Source organism: Epinephelus moara, chromosome 9 (genome assembly GCF_006386435.1).
Source record: "Epinephelus moara isolate mb chromosome 9, YSFRI_EMoa_1.0, whole genome shotgun sequence".
Classification (NCBI taxonomy): Eukaryota; Metazoa; Chordata; class Actinopteri; order Perciformes; family Serranidae; genus Epinephelus; species Epinephelus moara.
The window spans coordinates 35186937-35208026 of NC_065514.1; the positions used below are offsets into that span (position 1 = coordinate 35186937).

At 38.7% G+C, this 21090-nt stretch overlaps 1 protein-coding gene across 1 annotated transcript in view; it reads right to left on the bottom strand.

The window, feature by feature from the left end:
- Positions 1–14787, bottom strand: part of syk (spleen tyrosine kinase) — a 68916-nt gene extending 54129 nt beyond the window's left edge. Inside the window, exon 1 of the mRNA XM_050052691.1 lies at positions 14615–14787. The gene's annotated coding sequence lies outside the window, so the exon portion shown is untranslated. The remainder of the gene's footprint in view (positions 1–14614) is intronic.
- Positions 14788–21090: the final 6303 nt, after the last annotated feature.

The window sequence follows — 21090 nt, forward strand, 5'->3', positions numbered from 1 at the left end:
TATATATATATATATATATATATATATATATATATATATATATACACATATATATATATATATATATATATATATATATATATATACATACATACATACATACATACATACATACACATATACATATATGTATATACATATGTTGGGGCTGTCAAAATAACACGTTAATTTTTATTAATTAATCACAGAAAAAGATGACGTCTTAAAAAAATTAATGCTGATTAATCACGTTCCATGGTGCACTTTGACCCGGTGCATCACTGAAGGCCACAGGGGCTTTGTCACATGATGGAGGCAGACGAGATGATGCTGCTTGACCCCATGAATAGAACATTTACAAAAACGCCCAGATAGAACTGTTAATAGGAGCACAGGAATTTTCGTACCATTGAAGTTTTAGCCTGAAATATCACCTCAACTCAAAGCATTTAGCAGCGAACCTGGAGGTTCGAGCTCGCACAGCCTTTGATGATAGTGCTAGCAGCCACCCTTGTCAAGTCATACTTGACCAGGCGTTCAGATGCCAACTGACTAAGTCTACCTGTGACCAACTAAATAACTCACTTACAAAATGGATTGCAATGGTTGCAGACCAGTTTTAGTGGTAGAGGACAGGGGGACAATTGTGTCCAAAATCCAGCAGCTTTACTACAACACATCTGCCAAAATGTATTTGAATCAAAATGTTTTAAATACTTTCACAGCAAAAGTTGATGAATGTGATTAACAGAGAGAGTGCAGGAAGAGCTGTTTGCATCACTTGTCAGACAGCAGCAGGGTGAGCAGGCTGTAGCTGAGGTGGATATTGTGTTTTAGTAATACATTATTTATCTATAACAACCATATATACAATAGTTGAGATATTGTATTGTATTTATATCTCAGTTATTGTATACAGTACAGACCCTATTCCAATCTCAATCTTCTATATTACAGACTGGTAAACAATTATTAGTAATATTGATCATTTATATATACCCAAAAGCCTAATGGATAAGTGTTATAAAAGCTCCCTTTCACTCCATTACATCTGTAACTAAGCCAATACATCAAGATCACAATTAGTTTTCTTATGATTATTAGGTTGTTAAAAAAAACAAAAAACCTCTAATCTGCATCAGTGTGCACAGGTATTACACACATCTTCTACAAAGAAGGCTTCTCTAATTTCAAATCCTGTTTCTAGTTTTTTTTTTAACTGACAACATCCATGTTTTTGTCTCTCTAAAATTGCATTTTAAGGAAATAATAAAATACATTTTTAAATATATATATAAATAATATTTAAAAGTAATATTTTCTTGATCCTGCTACAGTGATCTGCATCACAGTGTCAGAGTCAAAGTGAGAAGGAAAACAGCGAAGCACAGCATGGAAGAGATTGTGCAACACTTACATTTGAAGTTGAACAGGCTACATACAGACAGTAGTTCATGAAGGTAAGGTGGTTTAGGTTTGTTTGGAGTTGATGTGCTGATGAATGGAAAGTCTCACGATACAATGTCTACTTTACACTTTGTGGTCTTCGTACTGCAGCCTTACAGCTCACGTTTCTTCCCACTGAAGGAAGTGAACCGTCTTTACTTCCGCAGCTGTTCTTACCCCAACTGAAATGTAGCCTTGAGGGGCTACATAGGTCTCAATTTAAAAAAATTACATTAGGTGTCAAAGTTAACTTATACAGAGTTATCAACTACAGCTAATACAAGTCTGTGAAATTTGATTACTCTGATGACCCCTGCAGTCCCATCACATACAGAGCTCTCACTACATCAATCTTGACTAGTCTTACTTTCAGCAAAACTTAAAGGAATGGGTTTAGTTAGGATGATATGATATTCCAAAACTTCCCATTAGAATTTCATAAACAAAAACTACACTGGAAGATTAGATTTACCCTTAACTTTACTCCATATGGCTCCACCTTGTGGAGCAACAGAATTTTGACAAGCATTGGGAAAACTTACCTCAATCAATGAACCTGGTTATGAGAAAAAGGTTTTTGATATTAGTGTTTTGGTGGGTAATCATGACTGGTATGAATATCATCTCACAGGACATGTAATTTAATCTGTAAAGCAACAACACTACCCCTGTGAGATCTACAAGTTTTACCAGTACACATAATAGAATCATGTAGATGCAATCAGTTTAACAGGAGGAGAGGAGCTCACTATCATGTTTCAGCTTTCTAGAAAGACCAAAAATAAACCATTTAAATAGTTTAATCTCTGCACTTATTGAATATCTGTCTGTCTGATCAAATATTTATTTCTGTTTATCTTTACCAAACATAATGTGCATACAGTCTGTAAGACTACAATAAAATCTAAGCCATTTAAAAATTAGGCACCAGAATAGCTCAGCTTAAAGAAAACATAACCTGCATCACTGGGTTCCTTTGATGGTTTCTGCCAGGGAGGCAGGAATAGGGCGTAGCACCAAATTCTGGGGCCTATGTATATGCAGTCTTTAGGGCCCCCCCGCCCTTTCTTTCTGGATCCATGTCTCTCTAACACAGGCCCGGACTGGCCCACGGGAGAACCGGGGAGTTCCCCGGTGGCCTGGCCCGCAAGTGGTCTGTTCTGGCCTGCCTGTCTTGTTTTATTTATTTATTTAAGGCCGCTGTGCAGCGCAGGTGGCTGTGCAGCGCAGGTGGCTGTGCTAGGTGCTTGTCAGCATTTGTCACAACGATTGGTCAAAAAGGGTTTTTTTGTAGATTCAAGACGTGATTAGTTTGTTTTGCTTTCTGCCCGCGCCCGCCCCCAAATCAGCGCGCCTGTAAACTGAAAGCAGCTTGGTTGTGGAGAGTCAGGTGGAGCAGAGAGCAGAGGATGTGTACGTGTGTGCCTGTGTGTGCAGACTGTGCAGTAGGAGCTCTGTAGCTCAGCAGCGCTGTTACAATGGACCGCAAAAAGAGGAAAGGTGGAGCTGAACGGGAGAGAGATAAAAAAAAAAAAAGGGCCATTGAGGAGGAGGCAGCCAAATGTCATAAACTTACAGATATGTTCAGAGCCCCCCCAGCCCCCAGCAGCAGCGTGACGTCGTCAAATGACGAGGCTGCAACAAGTAAGTTAACATAGAAAAGTAAGAAAACTGGTTATTCTCAACATGAGGTCCGGGAAGGATGGGGACCGACCCGAGGCCAGATAAATGATTGATGATAAGCTTTAAGAGCCAAATTAACCCGTAAGGGTCCATTTGGTTCCATTTTGTACAGAGCAGCGCAGGCTGAAACAGTTTGGGGACCCCTTTTAAGGACAGGCTCTTACCTAAGTTCAAAAGTTTTCAATATCTATCTAATGTTACTAAAATAAGATCAGATAAGTTGAAGTTGCTGCTGACTTATATTTTTACTTGTTTTACTGTTGCATTGAATATGGGTGTTGCCATATTGATTATGATTAGCTGACATCAAAATGATTTGCTGACAAAATAATACAGTCATGTTGTTTAGTTCAGCATGATTCCCATTCATACAGGAGTCCTGGTTTATTGAGGGGCACATTTGGTGAGGGTAGGGAAGACAAAAGCAGTGGACTGGAGGACTATGAATAGGGTTGCTGTTACAGTTGTGTTTAATAGAGTTGTTGTGTGACTGTCAGTCTGGAATAATGAGCTTTGGTGATTACTTAGCCCATATGTGTGTCCGTGTGCACGTGCACGTGTGTGAGCATGTAATGTGTGGATTGGGTGGCCTGGGTGGATGTATGACTCCCGGCCTGAATTTTTGTCCCAGTCCGGCCCTGCTCTAACATAACTTTTTATTTCTTTTTTTTGTTTGTTTGTTGTTGTTTTTTAACAAAGTGATTTTGTGTTTATTGCCTTTCCTTTCTTTCTCTCTTTTCTTTTTTGGAACCCCAATTTCCCTTTCTTAGGGAAAGATACAAGCAGAATAAGCAGTCGCTCACTCAGCTCTAGCTGGGTTCAGAGACAAATCCTTGTGCAGGGCCAGATTTAACCATTTTATGTGTTTAAGGGGTGAGAAGGGCCTCAGAGAGTTCCACAATTTTTTAATACACAGTTCAGTCTTTCAACCGATTTATTCAATAAATTTTAAATTATTATTAATTATTCAGAAATAAAAAATTGCAAACAAAGCCAAAATGTTAGCCTGGTTCCAGACCATAGACCCCGCCCACTCAACTGAGTAGGCTTGCATTACTGGTCTGGCATACTTCAATGAATTTGCGATTTATCTTGTCCAAACGATGGACGGACCAATGAACGCCGGGGGTCTAGCGATTAGCCAATCAGCGCCATGCTGATGTCAAGTTGTACGCCGGTGGGTAACTGGTGAGGATAGCAACAATGGCGACCGCTACAGATCCTACAGACCACATTAACGATGCTATCAAGGTATTTCGCCACTACTCGCGTTAATGGAGGACCAAATTAAGGAAGCTGCTAAACTGGATTTAACGGCAGCTGGGCATGCACGACGACGGAGACATTTTAAACGGGCAGTGCTCGCTTGTTTTCGGCACCCCCGATGCATGGATACTAATGACGTCAGATTGTGGGTGAGTCGTTGATCTCTACTGATTGGTTAGCGAAAAATCAAATTCCCTCCCCCTTGTAAATCGCCTTCAATGGAAGCAATGTCAGACTGAAGATTCTGGGAACTTCAGTCTGACACTCAGGCTACCAAAATGTTCATATTAGACTTTTTGAAGGTCCCCCTTCTATTGGGACCCTGGATAATCTGTCCCACTTACACCCCCCCCCCCCCCCCTTATGTCCTTGAGTATATTATTCTTAATAATATTTGGGGATAGTAATGTAAGTGTGGATCTGTTGTGGCAGGAAGCTTTAGCGAGGATTTAGACCTCCCCTCTTTCAGAGTGCTACTATAACTTTATAACAGCATTATACTACTATAATACTGTAGCTGAAGGGCATTTTGCAACAGTTCCGCCTGACACCTCTGCAGAACATGGTGATATGGACTCGGCCATAGTGATGTATTTGCATTTCATTAAACAAATGTATGCATGCTTGACAGAGCTTGGATAGAGCAGAGCAGCTTTGCACAGTGAATAAATGTGTTTGACTTCCTCAAATTACATATGTAGGTCCAAATTACAGTAAGTCTGTCTTTGCAAGTTGCAGTTCTCTTTTTGCTTCGCCCAGTTCCTGTTTTCTATTATTAAAAACTGGTGTGCCTTCAAGACATTTCCTGATTTTTTTCTGGGGAGACATTTTGTGCAGCAGACCTAAACTATTGTTCTGAGCTTCATTTTGTTTCCAGAAGAAAAAAAAATGCTTCAACTGGTAAAACACTTTTTTTTCCAACTCAATTTCAAAGCAACTGTGTTAATTTAACTTGTTAACTTGATTTGGAATAAAACTCATTTGTTTGTGTGTTACCAATTAAAGTAATTATTTTAAGTTTGTCAGCAATTCTTCTTTTCAGTTTTTTCACCCTCAAGAGCAGAAACCAATGCTGTCTCTCAAAACAAGTGGTAAGTATTTTCATCTCAGCCCATTATATTATCCCATGACCTGACTTCAACACTTTCATTTTCAAACAAAATGTCTGATGGATGTTCGCAATTGACCCTAAAACTATTTACCACCATAAAGCCAGTGTACACAGCTCATTTCCTGGTAAACATAAAAAAGACAAAGCACAGAACATGAAGGTGACAAAAAGAAACACTAAATGTTATAAGCCTGTTAAGGCTTATAAAAAAATTCATTACAAGTGGCTAAAACAAAGAGGTAATCAGTATGACAAGATCAAAATGGACAAATGACAAAAGTAAGTATTTGTTTCACTGTTCATATTTTATTGCACTCACACTTCCACTTTACAGACAGTTTTAGACATCTGCTACACTGATTTGTCATCAGGCATGTGCAGGAGGATCAATATATACAGTAAATATCAACATGTGTATATGAATTACTGTCCATTGTACTGTAAGGTAGAATTAAAACCACCAACTGTGTGTAAATGCTTGTATTTTGTATCTATTTCACCACCAATTTTTAAAGAAAACATTAACCGTGGGTTTGGAAGGCTTCATTGCTTTAAAAATCGCCTAAATGACACCATTTATCATAGTCTGAAACTGTATAAACAGAAATTATCATTGTATTTTTAAATTTCCGAAGATCCTTGGGCACATCCTTTGCGACAAATGTTTCTGTCAGGCATAAGTGAAAACCCAAGGGTCTTTTCAACTCCAGGAATTTGTCTTTAACTCTTAACTTTTAAATTTCAAGTATCAAAGGGTAAGCTTTAAAAATCTAATTACTAATTTATGGTGGAGGGAGGGTCACGCATTTTCTGTCAGTCACTGAGGAAAATATATTTGTAGCTCCGGGGAGGGTCAAAATAAAGGGAAAAACAAACAAACAAAATCACACCACAGCCACCCCCCTCCTCTGATAAATAAAGAACAATCTCTAAAAGAAACAAAAGTGTAAAATTAAAAGGTCAAATATTAATTTGGGACTGTTTTCAGCGTTACCGGGTAGAACAAACCATGACAAATGTTCTCTAATGCACATGGGAGTACACAAACACACAAAGGTGAAGATGTCATCTATAGTTTGTATGAGATAGTTGTGCACAGTTTAATCTTTAATCAACAACAGGATAAAACAGAAGCCTGTTTAGTATGTGACTGTGTACTGTCCGCTGGCGCTGACAGTTTCATGTCTGCATATTTAACTTATAAAAGATGTCCTCTCTTTAAAGGTTTATTATATTCATTACTGTGTTTTCTTTGGTGCATTATCACCTGAAAACAAGAATCTTTGTGTTTTTGGTACCTTCAAGTGAAAAAAAGAAAAAAGGTGCTCGCACACTGTCCTTTAACTTGCAAAGTGCTTTATTAACAGCAACATTTCGGTCCTCAGACCTTTGTCAAGCAGAGATGAAGACACAATGACACACCAAGCAGATATAGCCTACTCTGTGAGATGCAGCCAATCAGAGACTGAGCAAACAGAGGGCAATAAGTCAATCATGTCAAGCTGCACACAACTAGCAATCACAAGGACCTCCTACAACAAAAATGGTGGAAAATGATACAATAATACAAAAAATACATAATAATTTAAAGACAATAATCACATAAACCTTCTTAAGACCCTCTTAGATGACAATAGCATACAATAAGACTGAGAGACTGTCTATATTTTATGACAGAAAAATGCATACAATAGTGAAGGTCAATATATGTTTCTCTGTAGGAAAACAAACAATCAGAGATAATGCTGACACAAAAAAAGAAACATTTAAGAAATAGAAAACATTTTCTCATATTATTAAGGATTTGTGTTTTAATCCACTAATTATCATGTTTCTATTGTCAGGTATTGAAGGCCTAGATGGATTTTCTGTGATTTTTATGTACACAATTTCTCTATAGCATTTTCTATGACATTTTTCTATAACTAATTTTCTATTGTGTATGGATGTATTTTCTATCATTGTGTATGGATATATTTTGTGTCAGCATTATCTCTGATTGTTTGTTTTCCTACAGAGAAACATATATTGACCTTCACTATTGTATGCATTTTTCTGTCATAAAATATAGACAGTCTCTCAGTCTTATTGTATGCTATTGTCATCTAAGAGGGTCTTAAGAAGGTTTTTGTGATTATTGTCTTTAAATTATTATGTATTTTTTGTAATATTCTATCATTTTCCACCATTTTTGTTGTGGGAGGTCCTTGTGATTGCTAGTTGTGTGCAGCTTGACATGATTGACTTATTGCCCTCTGTTTGCTCAGTCTCTGATTGGCTGCATCTCACAGAGTAGGCTATATCTGCTTGGTGTGTCATTGTGTCTTCATCTCTGCTTGACAAAGGTCTGAGGACCAAAACGTTGCTGTTAATAAAGCACTTTGCAAGTTAAAGGACAGTGTGCAAGCACCTTTTTTCTTGTTGTCTGGACTCTATGCTCCTACACACCTGTCCACAAAAGTTTTTCAAGGTGTGTGTCAGCCTTTACAGACTTTTGGTACCTTCAAGTGAGCCATTTGTATCTACAATTGGAGCAGATCCTCTTCCACAGAGACAGCCATGTTGTTTCTACAGTAGCCCACACTGTAAATATAAAAATGGTTAAGTCTACACAAATGTGTCAAAATGACATACAAATGTATGTTTACTTGGCACAAAAACCCATCCCCTGTGAGCCTGACATCATTTTTTATGTTAAGTCAACAATATTTGAGATTTGAGTTAATTTGACTAAAATCTATGAAGCCAAATTAGTTTAAGGCCAATAAAAAAACATTATCATTGTGGACACATTGTGACATGTTGGGGCTAAATGAGTGGAGTTTCCCAGCATGCCTTGAGACAGAGCCAGCCCAAGGCATAAGCGAACTAAGCTCCTGCTTAGGGCTCCTAGCCATTACGGGGGTACCCCAAGAGCTATTAACTTAAAAAAAGAAAAAAGTAATTTTTTTTTTTTTTCATGTGTGAGTGATGATGATTCATATATTATCAAATGTACGTTCTTGTACAAAAGGACAATATTATGTTAACAGAGTGTAGTTTCCTACTGCCTCTCTGCTCTAAATGTCAGAGCTCCACTAGTAACATGTGCATCGAGCCGTGCAGTGCGCACTGCGCATCCAAGGAGCTAGGAGCAGGTGGAAGGCCTAATAATGTCGCAAAAAAGGACACACCCTTCAGGGGCAGAAAAAAGAAAAAGGAAGAAAGAGGAAGAGGAGAAAAAAACGACAAGATAAAGGTATGTTTGCATGTCTTGGTAATGTAATGTTTGGTGTCAAGGAGATTTTGAAAGTTTCTTCAAATTAGGAAAGTCCATAATTAAAGCTGATATTTTGTTCCAAATACGTTAGCCTATAATAGCAAATTAGCTAGCTAACGTTAGTTCAAAACTAGAGAAATTTCTCTTTTTTAACTGGTAGGTTAGATAGCTTACTATTCAAGCTAATGTTTTTTGTGTTTGTGTAATACTTTGAATACGTTGATACTTTGTATACATATATATATTCTGAATCGCTTTTTGGCATCAAAACAATGTTTTTGATAACGTTTGATAGCAAATGTTTAATAACAACTAATGTTAATTACAAACGCGGTGACGTTCGCTAGCAATATGTTTTTGCATTAATGAATTAACTTAGTTAACTTATAGTTTGAGATATGTTGTTTGCAATTGTTTGTGGCAGAGCACAGTAATTTATGTGAGTAAAAAAACATATTCTTTTTACATCAACTCCCTATTATGCTCATTATATTTTTCATCTTAGGTCCATCTCCATCCTCTGCTCCATCCACTGTGCCCACTGTCCCCTCTGTGTCTGCTGCAACCTCAGCTGTACCTGGTAAGTTAACAACAAAACAGCCTTTGTAATTGCTCAGTGCACTGCAGAAAATTCTGAGATGAATAATTTTGTCCAAAAATATTAATTTAATTTCCCTATATTTTACTGATTATTTATTTAGAAAATGAGCAGCATAACTTTCAAGTGTAATATGACATCTAACATGGCTAGCTTTTGTTGTTGTTGTTTTTCATCTTAGGTCCATCTCCATCCTTTGCTCCATCCACTGTGCCCACTGTCCCATCTGTGTCTGCTGTAACCTCAGCTCTACCTGGTAAGTTAACAACAAAACAGCCTTTGTAATTGCTCAGTGTACTGCAGAACATTCTGAGATAAATAATTTTTAATATAAGATATAATTATATCAAAAGAGACATGTTTTTAGACAAATGCATATTATTTCAAAACTTCTCAAGCAATTGTCAGTTGTTCCACTGATAGATTGTTTTTTTATTACAAGCTATAGCTGTACTATTTTATTTAGAAAATAAACAGAATAATTTTCAAGTGTAATATGACATCTAACATGACTAGCTTTTGTTGTTGTTTGTTTTCAGACCTAATTATTCAACTTTATATTTTATTTATAAACCATTTTTGTTACCTTGTTTCAGGTGCCTCTGTTCATTTATATCATTATTTAAGTATTTACTTGATTTTTTTATTTTTTATTTAATACTGTCTGTTTTTGTACATTTGCTGTTGCAGTTTATTTAAAACAAAAAATAATAAAGCAGATTGTGTTTACAGTAAATTATTGGTTTATTTTGTTACTTTTAGTTGGCCTAGATGACATTTGGTATCCCACTTAGTACTATATCACTTTGAATATTAAATGTAAATCAACCCCAGGCTGCTCTTGTAGCTGAATTTGCTACAATTTCAAATTAAAAACCACAGATGGGTAAAACATGCCGGGCTGCTCTTTGAGGTTTTATGTATTGATTCTCTGTGTGGCCAGTAAGGTTTGCAGTTTGAAAATCTGTTGTCTGCTTCCATGGCCTTAATTACTGTGGATTACAATCTAACTACAACAAAAAGTTCTCACATCTAGTTTTACAAGTGTATCCGTAATGACAGAGTAGAACATGAAATAAGTTATAGTAGGTGTGTGAATGATCAATAATCAGTATTATTGGCAGTAACAGAGGGGTCCAAAATCAGATTTTGCTTAGGGCCCCATGGAGGCTTGGGCTGGCCCTGCCATGAGACAATGTGTTTAAGGCAACATAAGGCAGAAGAAAACTGTGTTTAAATGTGTTCTAAATCACTCACGTTACCCATTACACAGTGATTAATGTACACGTATTTCACAATGGTTCTAATGGGTTACAGTTTATGTACTGGTAAAACACATTTTGTATCATGAATTAAAGTGATAGGTCAGGTTTTTGGACATGAAGTTGTGTGAAACGCTGACCATCTGTAGCTCTGATGTGACGGTGTCACTACTCTCAATGAGCCTCCTGCTCTGAGAAATCGCCCGTAGCTTACTGGAGAAAAAGTAGTTCTGAAGATGTACGGGGGACACGTAACCAAAAGGTTTTAAGCTACAAAAAAGTATGCATGTGTTTTGTTAGACTATTTCAATCATTTTAACACATCCCCACATTACGTCAGACCTTGTTATCAATTGGGACTATTTTCTGGCCAGTATCACTCCGCCGTGCAGGCCCGCAAGACAGCACGGCAACAGAAATCAATAAGACAGTTCATCACCACGCCGTGCAGGTGCGCAGGATAGCAACGGCTAACGAAAACTTCATCGGCTGTTTCCAACAGAGAACCAGTAGGCTATTATTAGTGAGGAAAAAGATGTACTAGCCCTATATATACCTACTACTACAGCGCAAACACCGGCTCAGGCTCACGACACACCCTCGTCAGCTGCTGTAGGTAAACAGAGGAATACCAAAATGGTGCGAACTTGTGATTTCCCCAGCTGTGGGAATAAAAACATCGCCGGCTCCCAATTCCATCGGTTTCCTGTTACAGATGTAACCCGTAGGCAACTTTGGCTTGTGTCAATTGGGATGAACCTCGCTACCAAGCCGGCGAGGGTGAAGCAACTGCGCGTATGTCAGGCTCACTTCAGCTGCCCACAGATCCCGACGGACAGAGAAAACGCAATTTCCGCACTGCTGTGCCCAAAGAGAGATATATTACCTAATACCAGTCTATATAACGATGTCTGTAACTGATTGTCTGTAAAACAAAATGTTTGATTGAACTAATAGCCTGTTGTGTTGTGGAGAGTACATTATACGCGGCCTCGTTTTACCGTCGGCATTTAGTTTATTATATTAGGCTAACTGCTAAATCCATGACATGAGTAATCAATCACATAGAAATGTGAATTCATATGTGATTACGACCAGTCTCTGCTTTGTTCTGGTGGTGGGTTAGCCAAAGTTGCCTACGGGTTACATCTGTAACAGGAAACCGATGGAATTGGGAGCCGGCGATGTTTTTATTCCCACAGCTGGGGAAATCACAAGTTCGCACCATTTTGGTATTCCTCTGTTGACCTACAGCAGCTGACGAGGGTGTGTCGTGAGCCTGAGCCGGTGTTCGCGCTGTAGTAGTAGGTATATATAGGGCTAGTACATCTTTTTCCTCCCTAATAATAGCCTACTGGTTCTCTGTTGGAAACAGCCGATGAAGTTTTCGTTAGCCGTTGCTATCCTGCGCACCTGCACGGCATGGTGATGAACTGTCTTATTGATTTCTGTTGCCACGCTGTGCTGTGGGCCTGCACGGCGGAGTGATACTGGCCAGAAAATAGTCCCAATTGATAGCAAGGTCTGACGTAATGCAGGGATGTTTTAAATTATTGAAATAGTCTAACAAAACACATGCATACTTTTTTGTAGCTTAAAACCTTTTGGTTACGTGTCCCCCGTACATCTTCAGAACTACTTTTTCTCCGGTAAGCTACGGGCGATTTATCAGAGCAGGAGGCTCGTTGAGAGTAGTGACACCGTCACATCAGAGCTACAGATGGTCAGCGTTTCACACAACTTCATGTCCAAAAACCTGAACTATCACTTTAAGTCGTATACACAGTTAGTGACCTCCCGCCTGTGTAACTATTAGACAGTTTAACATTAAGTTATACTGAGGTGAAATAAAGAGCACTTCCTAGTTCAGAGTTCATATCTCTGCCTTTTTCAAGCAATCATGAATACTACGCTCACCAAAATATATATATTTTTATGTCCTGTGAGACAAGCGTCATGTGGCACATTTATTTTGTGTCTGATGTACTCAAAACTTTCGGTTTTGAATGCCAGCTGTTTAAAAAAAAGTCGAGTTGAGTCAAGTCGAATGAGTGAATTGGGATTTACAGTGCAGAATCTGCTACTGTAGTTCTCCTTCAAGCCTGGCACAGGAGAGAAGACCAAATCAATTTATTGACTTTAATAGAAAGCTTAGATACTGCTCTGCCAGTAACACAACTGCAATCAGCCCATTTTTAATGACAATAACTTCACGGTTACTCTCCATCCCTTTCACACAAAATACAGCCAACCACCTGAATCCTCTGAACCAGATGTGGTTATGACATACCAATGTGAAATGCCCCACAAGAGAGTCCCCAAAATAATTACAATGATCACCCTTGTAAAAAAGATGAAATGAAATTAAAAAGAAATCATCCAAACATTTCTGTTACACTAAATGATGTTTATGTTTTTCAGACTCTATTTTTTGTTTTCTTGTGAAATAGGCTACTTTCACAAATTTTCATATCATCAGTCCTCTAAATATCCTTTCAATCAGGAGTGGGTGACAGGAATAAAATCTTCTATTTCTATATTCTAAAATTGCTGTGGGCAGCTCAAACTAAATTCAATTCACCCTCAAAGTTGAGGAAGTTTTTTTCAAAGACAGATACCTTGAAAACTTGACCAATAAAATCAAAACTACCTGCATGAAGAGATAGAGCACACCTGGCGAGATGGGCAGTAGGCATTAGGTAGGTTGGTAGGGATGTGGGAATTGAATACACATTATAATTATAAGATTATACAATATAAGATATGGGCAATGACAAAATATTAGCCTTTGGTCGGTGTAGCAGTCACATAAGGACTTTGGTCTGGAGTGTTGGCCCACTGTGACAAAGGGTTGATCCTGCACAGGCTGGATTACCAACCAGGCCAAGCAGGTAGCTGCCCAGGACCCCAGACTCTCAGAGGCTAAAAATAGTTTTATATACATATACATATATATATATATGTGTGTGTGTGTGTGTGCACACACACACACACACACACACACACATATATATATATTATTCAATTACTCAATTAAATGATTATGTTTTAATGATCTTGGTGTGTGTGTGTGTGTGTGTGTGTGTGTGTGTGTGTGCCTCATAACTAGTAACTAGCATGCACTGGGGCCTGTGGTAACTACCTTATGCCCTTACTGAATAACCCTGATGCACTATGTCACTTTACACATATCCACACCTTTTATCTAGTTTTAATTTTATACTTGTTTTTAAGATCTATACACACTGTGTGTGCTTTCAGAATCTGTGTTGTGCAATTGTTTCCAATCAGTGTATGTCTTGTTTTGTATGTGGAGCCACGTCGAAGAAGATTTTCTGTTACGACAGACAATAAAGTTTTCTGAATCTGAATCTGAATCTGGCCTGTGTGATAATCAGTTTTTCACAAACTTATTAACACATGGCAAAGCCGGGTAGTATTTCAGTATACACAGGCTACTTTATACTACTGTTTAAAATATAAAGTGAAGTATGACAAGCTGCCATGTGTAATCTGCTTTGTGCCATATGCCTGCTACTTACACACAATAGTTCATACACAGTTCATACACAGTGCTGGTGCCTGCAACTCATCTCTGTCCCAGGAGCCACTGGCAGGTTAATCTGTCACTGACTTCTGTTGCATATTTGTATTTTTATCATGAGTTAAATTCAAGATCAAATGCATTAAAGTGCTCCTTTAATCATCGCAAATACTTTCACCTGCACATATATATCGCTTGTGTCTGCCACTTATATTTGCAGAAGGATAATCCTCCTCCTCCCGTGATGATCACTGGAAAGGCGGATCCCTGATTTGTCTCATTATTTTCTCCGCATTACCTACTGCGGGGACATCAGCACTTACTACTAAGCATCAACCTCAGCTCGTCGTCATCTCTGCCGCTTCATATTTACCGCTAAATACATCAGGTCTATCTGACAGATGCACTCAAATTGAAACTGTCAGAATGCTGTGATTATATGAATGAATATTTCGGGGTCACTCACCTTCTCGAGTGCTAGCCATTCATTCCAGGCAGTCGCTCTCTGTCACCCCATCGTTAAGAGGCTATTCTGCGAGGTTGCCTCGGACTTAAACTACATTTGTCCCAGATAAGTCTGATTCTGTAATGAGAACAGCACTGAGGCTCAGCAGTGGCATCCTACCGTCTCCCTGTTCAAGTGTATTTAAAGATACAGGATATGTGCTTCCGCTTTGGACATGCTGGATTCATGGGTCACTTCCTATTGGTTACTGACCGTAATTTTTTGTAACCGATTGTTTATTTCTCGGATGGTGCGGGTATGTCCCGCCCCTGTCTCCCTCTGATTGGCTAATGCTCATTACCTTCGCTCAGAGCGATATCGCCAGAGCATATTGGATAAAGGAGATGCCCTATCGCTCTGACCCCACCGTAGGCTTATCCAATGTTAAGAAAACGGTTACTCTTCCTGTCTCCTAAGTGGGCGTGGTTAGCTCTCCCTCCAATCAGGGCCTGTGAAGAGTAGTTAGCCTACTCATGAGGGGTGATGCAAAAAGAAGGAGGCTTGTCAAATAATTTTTAAACACTGGGGAGGGACTTACGTTTTTTATTTTGGCACACAACTTTAAATGGCTGTATTTTGTATTTTTTTTTATTTACTACCAATTTTTAAAGAAAACAAACCCTGCCTTTCAAACCCGCCATTGGGAAGGCATGATTTCTTTAGAAATCACCAAAACGACACCATTTATCATAGCCAGAAACTGTAAAAACAGAAATTATCATTGGGTTTTCAAATAATGAATAATAATAATAAGTTTCATTTATACTGCACCTTTCATACAAGAAATGCAGCACAAAGTGCTTTACAATAAGGGCACATAAGCACTGAGTGCTTCACATGAAAACAGACATTAAACAGACAAACAAGGCAATTCAATATAAAAGGACATTTAAAAAAAACAGTTTAAAACAAGGTTTAACCAATTCAACATTTTCCATTTAAAAGTGGTAATATGAGATCCTATTAATCAAAATTGCATATATTATTTCTTCTTGGGTCACCTTTTCGGCCTCCGACATCATAAATGTATTGGAAAATATCAGATTTTAAATCAATATGGCCTAATTCATCATTCATTATATCACCAGCAGATGGTGGTGCTGCTACATAAGCAGTTGATTCTAACCAAAACAGAAAGACAGCTACTGAAGCCTACACTTGTTTATTTGGTTTCAGCTCAGTTCACTTTGTTCCAGATGGCACAGTTAGCCTACAAAGTACCACATATCACATGAATAAAACAAATGCATGTTCGCTACACATAAAAAAAGAAAAAATCATTATAAAATTACTTTCCCCATATGCACTTCATTGTCATGTTTGAAGTTTCAAGTTTAATCAAATGTCCATTCAACCATAAATGACAACTGAGATGAATTTGTTTCTTCAGGATCAGGCCACAAAAAACGAAACTATAGAGGCCTGTAGTACTATTGTCACCTGCCAAACACATTGGGCTAGTGAACATTACAAACCAGGCAAGAGCAGGGCCATAGCAAAGATTCTAGATACTTTTTGTCGATCGCCTATATTAAACCATCAATGGATGCAAATAGACTCATCTGTTTTTGTCTCAGTCAGAGAATCAGGGGCGTTTCTAGGATTTGAGGACAAACGAGGCTGAGCCCAGACCTCTGTAGATGGGTCTGGGGGGATTTCTTTCATGAATAAGCTCTATTTTGATGCTTTTTTCTGCACTCTGGCATCTTATTTACCCATAAAAAACACTAGTTAGTATTGAGTAGAAATTAATTACTTTGCAAGCGCTATCATTAAAATGTACTTGAGTATTTCCATTTTATGCTGCTGCTTCTACTCCACTACATCTCAGAGGGAAACATTGCACTTTTTACTCCACTACATTTATTTGTTTGCTTTAGATACTTTGAAAGCTTAGGTAAATACAAAATATAATCAACTAATAGATGATGATGTATTATTATAGATTGAACTACCCAGCAGTGTAAAAAGCATTTAAAATGAGCTCCACCTTTACCAGCTGCAACAATAAAGTGATTACTGGTGTGCTCTCTCTCTTGCACATGATTACACAAAATGTGCTGCTTAAATGACAGAGGGGACGTATTATTATTATTATTATTATTATTATTATTTTAAAAAGAAAAAGAAAAAAAAACATTTATTAACATTAATTCATCACAGAGCATGTAATTGAAAACACAGCAATTGAACTATCAGTCAGACTTGGTAGGAAAGGGTTAAGGCACTACTGGAAGCTGCATCAAGCTTGGCAAGTGCACAATTCCACACATCCATCAGCTGTACACGCTCACACAGACACACAACAATTCCACACATAGCCAACACACACCTTGATAGAACACAGTCAGTCCATCGATAGTCAAGGTCAGTCTGCTGGGTATTGTCTTATATATTGGTAGATTATCAGATATGAATTTTATTTCTTTCACTGTTTGTTCTTTTAGAAGGAGATACTGACTCAGGCTGTGCTTATGTGTATATACTTGTCCACACTGGCCTCCACTATTCCCTCTCCCAGTTGCGGCTCATATGGGGGAACCCTGAAAAGACTGGTGGTAAACCTAACTTTTCCTCATAGATCTCTTTCGGTATTTTCAATGCCAATTTAATTCATGTGCCAAATTGACTATTTGAAATTCACGTCTCCGTGATGATTGTGTTGTTATGAATATATTCTAATGCATAGATTATTTATGCCCTTCTAGAGACTGAAATAACTTTTCAGAATCCCACAGTCAGTGCTTTGTGTTTTCTTACAGTCTGGTCACCTGCCATCCAACTACTGTCTCCTTTCTAGTGATTATCATCACATATAATCATAATAGATAAGCCTAAAATCTGTTGGGTATTCACCTTTCAGAGCTCTTAAAAGGAGTGCCTAGGATAACAGGCTTAACATTAGCGAACTCTTGCCAGTTCTTCTGACCTTTCATAACTCTGCTCTGCTCCACAGTGAGCACATATCCCAAATTTCAGCCTCGATTCGGGCGTCACTGCCAGGTCCACACACAGCTCGGGCCAAGCACCGCAGTCATCAACAACAAAATCTGACAGCACTCAGCTGACCTGAAACACTCTCCTAAACTGCCAGCCTCCGTACCCCTCCAGGGAGATGACCCTGCTCACCTTATACACTACCCTACAGTCAGCCTCAGGGTCCACACTTGGCCAATTGTTCGGCTGCCCTTAACACAGATTACACTCCAATCTCTAATAAGGCTGTCACAATTTGGGCAATGTTTAAATTTTCGCAACGCAACACTCCTTGCAGCCTCTCATGTGCACGAGTTGTTGGCTGCGGGTTTTAGAGAACCCAAAAAGTCCAGCCACGTCTCAGCACACAGTGAAAACACATTTAAATCAGTGAGAATCAACATCTCCTACCTTTAGGTTTGCCCGTAGCTTTCATCTGCGCTCAGAGACGGACGGGCCCCAGGCCTTCTTCAAAAACTGGCTGGCTCGCCACTTCTGTTGAAAAAATGACAAATGACACCCCATATTTTTCTGTTGCTATAGCGCCACCCAGTTGCCAATTAGAGTTAAATTTCTCCAGTCACCTTGAGGCGTCCTGTTCTACATATCTACCAAGTTTAGTAAAAAATTGATGTTGTGGTTAGGCCTAGATAAGAAATTAGGTCTCTAGTGCCTCCATTTTGTTTGATGGAGTCAATAATGGAGGGGTCCCCTCAGATTATGTGTGGTCATATGCCTACAAAGTTGCGTGGTGATCGGTGAAACCCTTGAGATATTATACACCTTTATGTGATGAGCCACGCCCTCCGCAATATTCATTGCCTTATAGAAGCTCAGTTTTAGTAAGTTTTCCAACTTTTGCCAAGAGGGAACTTTAGACATTGGTCTCTAGATTATGTTCACCCAGTTTTATGCAGATCGGTCAAACTTCCTAGGAAGAGATCGATTTGAAGTATTTTTCAAAACAATCCAAATGGTGGAAAATCTATATTACCGGAAGTTAGGGGTTCTTGGGGCAAATTTGTTCCTCATGAGAAGAGGCATCTCTGTGCAAAGTTTCATGTCTGTACGACATACGGGGCATGCAATATGCCCATTCAAAGTTTGCAATTTCAATCGGTTGCTATAGCGGCCCCCTTTGGCCAGTTGATGTAATATTGATTCATTCGCATCCTCCCATGACCCTCTACCACTGTGCCAAATTTCACAGGGACTGACCAAGTCAGTGAGGAGAAAAACGTGGAACAGACACACCCACAGACAGAGTTTTCTTCATAATACAGTAAGATAAGATAACAACACAAAACCCTCCTTTTTGATATTTGTTACACATTCATAACCTTTTTTCCTGGGGTGTAAATCTGCATGGCCCTGCAGATTTACCAAATAATCTACCATTAATTGCTTCCTTAGATGAAGAGGCATTTCCCCAGCTTACACCTGTCGTGCTGACAGAGATGTTGACTGCCCCACAACATACTGCTTGAATTTTGTCATCCTTTTTATGGATGTCCACACAGCTGATCCAAATACAATATAAATATAATCTACACCTGATTAAGGCAATATATGTATTTAAAGATAAGATAAATGGTAAATGGACCTGCACTTGTATAGCGGCTTTCCAGTCATCTGACCACTCAAAGCGCTTTTTACACTACCAGTCACGTTCACCCATTCACACACACATTCATATGGTGGCTGAGGTTACTATACAAGGTGCCACCTACTACTCATTTGTTTGTTTGTTTGTTTGTTTTTAACACACTCACATACCACCACACACAATTTGGGGTTCAGTATCTTGAGGAGCCAGGGATCGAACCGCTGATCTTCCTATTAGTGGACAACCTGCTCTACCTCTGAGCCACAGCCGATAAGATAAAATAAGATGTAAGGAAAGATCTTTGGCCATAAAGTCTTAAACCTTCTAATTTGACAGCTAGTACACGAAAATATGTTTCTGAAAACATTTGAGGCAAGAAACAGTCAGTGAAGTAATAGAATCTTGATTAATATATGATCAGTGCCACCCTCTTCAACACTTTGAACACAGTTTACAAGCAGTGACTGACATGAGTGACAGTTACGTTAGCACCATCTTGGCTCTAATTGGCTGATTTTGTCCAGGTGTGGTATACTCTTGTATATGCCATTAGGAGCACTTGGAGGAGGCAGAGGAACATGAGACAGAAGACAGATCATATGTCTCATGTACAGTTGCATGCAAAAGTTTGGGCACCCTTGGTCAATATTTCATTTACTCTGAGTTGTTAAGTAAGTAGAACATGAACAGATCTCCAAAAGGCAAAAAAGTTAAAGACGACACATTTCTTCAATATTTTTTTTTTTTTTGAGATCAAGTTTTTTTTTATACTTTTTTAATTTAAGTCTTTTACAGTTTCAAAATAACAAAAAAGGGAAAGGGCCTGAAGCAAAAATAATGCCCCTTTTGGCAAGTATGACAGCTTCTAAACACTTTTTGTAGGCAGCTAAGAGTCTTTCAGTTCTTGTGTGGGGGATTTTCATGCATTCTTCATGACCCTTCTTGGGTCGTCTTGCATGCACTGCTCTTTTAAGGTCTGTCCACATATTTTTAATGATGTTTAGGTCAAGGGACAGTGAGGATCATGGTAAAACCTTCAGCTTGTACATCTTGAGGTAGTCCATTATGAATTTTGAGGTGTGTTTAGGATCATTGTCCTGTTGCAGAAGCCATCCGCTCTTCATCTTCATTGACAAATGTCGTGATGTTTGCTTCCAGAATGTGCTGGAATTTAACTGAATACATTCCTCCCTCTACCTGTAAAATGTTCCCTGTGCCACTGGCTGCAACACAAGCCCAAAGCATGATCAATCCACCCCCGTGTTTAACAGTTGGACAGGCAATCTTTTCATTAAATTCTGCATCCTTTTTTCTTAAAACACACCTTTACTCATTGCATTCAAAAAGATCTTTCAACTTAATCAGTCCACAGGACTTGATTCCAAAAAGCATCAGGCTTGTTTAGATGTTCCTTTGCAAACTTCTGTTGTGAATTTTGTAGTGAAGATGCAGGAAAGGTAATCTGATTACTCTTTCATGACGGTCATATTTGTACAGGTGTTGCTAAAGAGTAAAACAGTGCATCACCACTCCAGAGTCTGCCAAATCTTCCTGCAGTTCTTTTGCTGTCAAACGAGGGTTTTGATTTGCCTTTCCAACAATCCTATGGGCAGCTCTCTCAGAAAAATTTCTTTGTCTTCCAGACCTCAGCTTGACCTCCACAGTGCCTGTTAACTGCTATTCCTTAATTACATCACAAACTGAGGAAACAGCTTCCTGAAAACATTTTGCTACCTTCTTACAGCCTTCTCCTGCTTTGTGGGCATCAGTTATTTTAGTTTTCAGAGTGCTGGACAGCTGTTTAGAGGACCCTAACAAGCTAATTAAGGTCTGAGACTGTGTTAAAAGTTGTCTG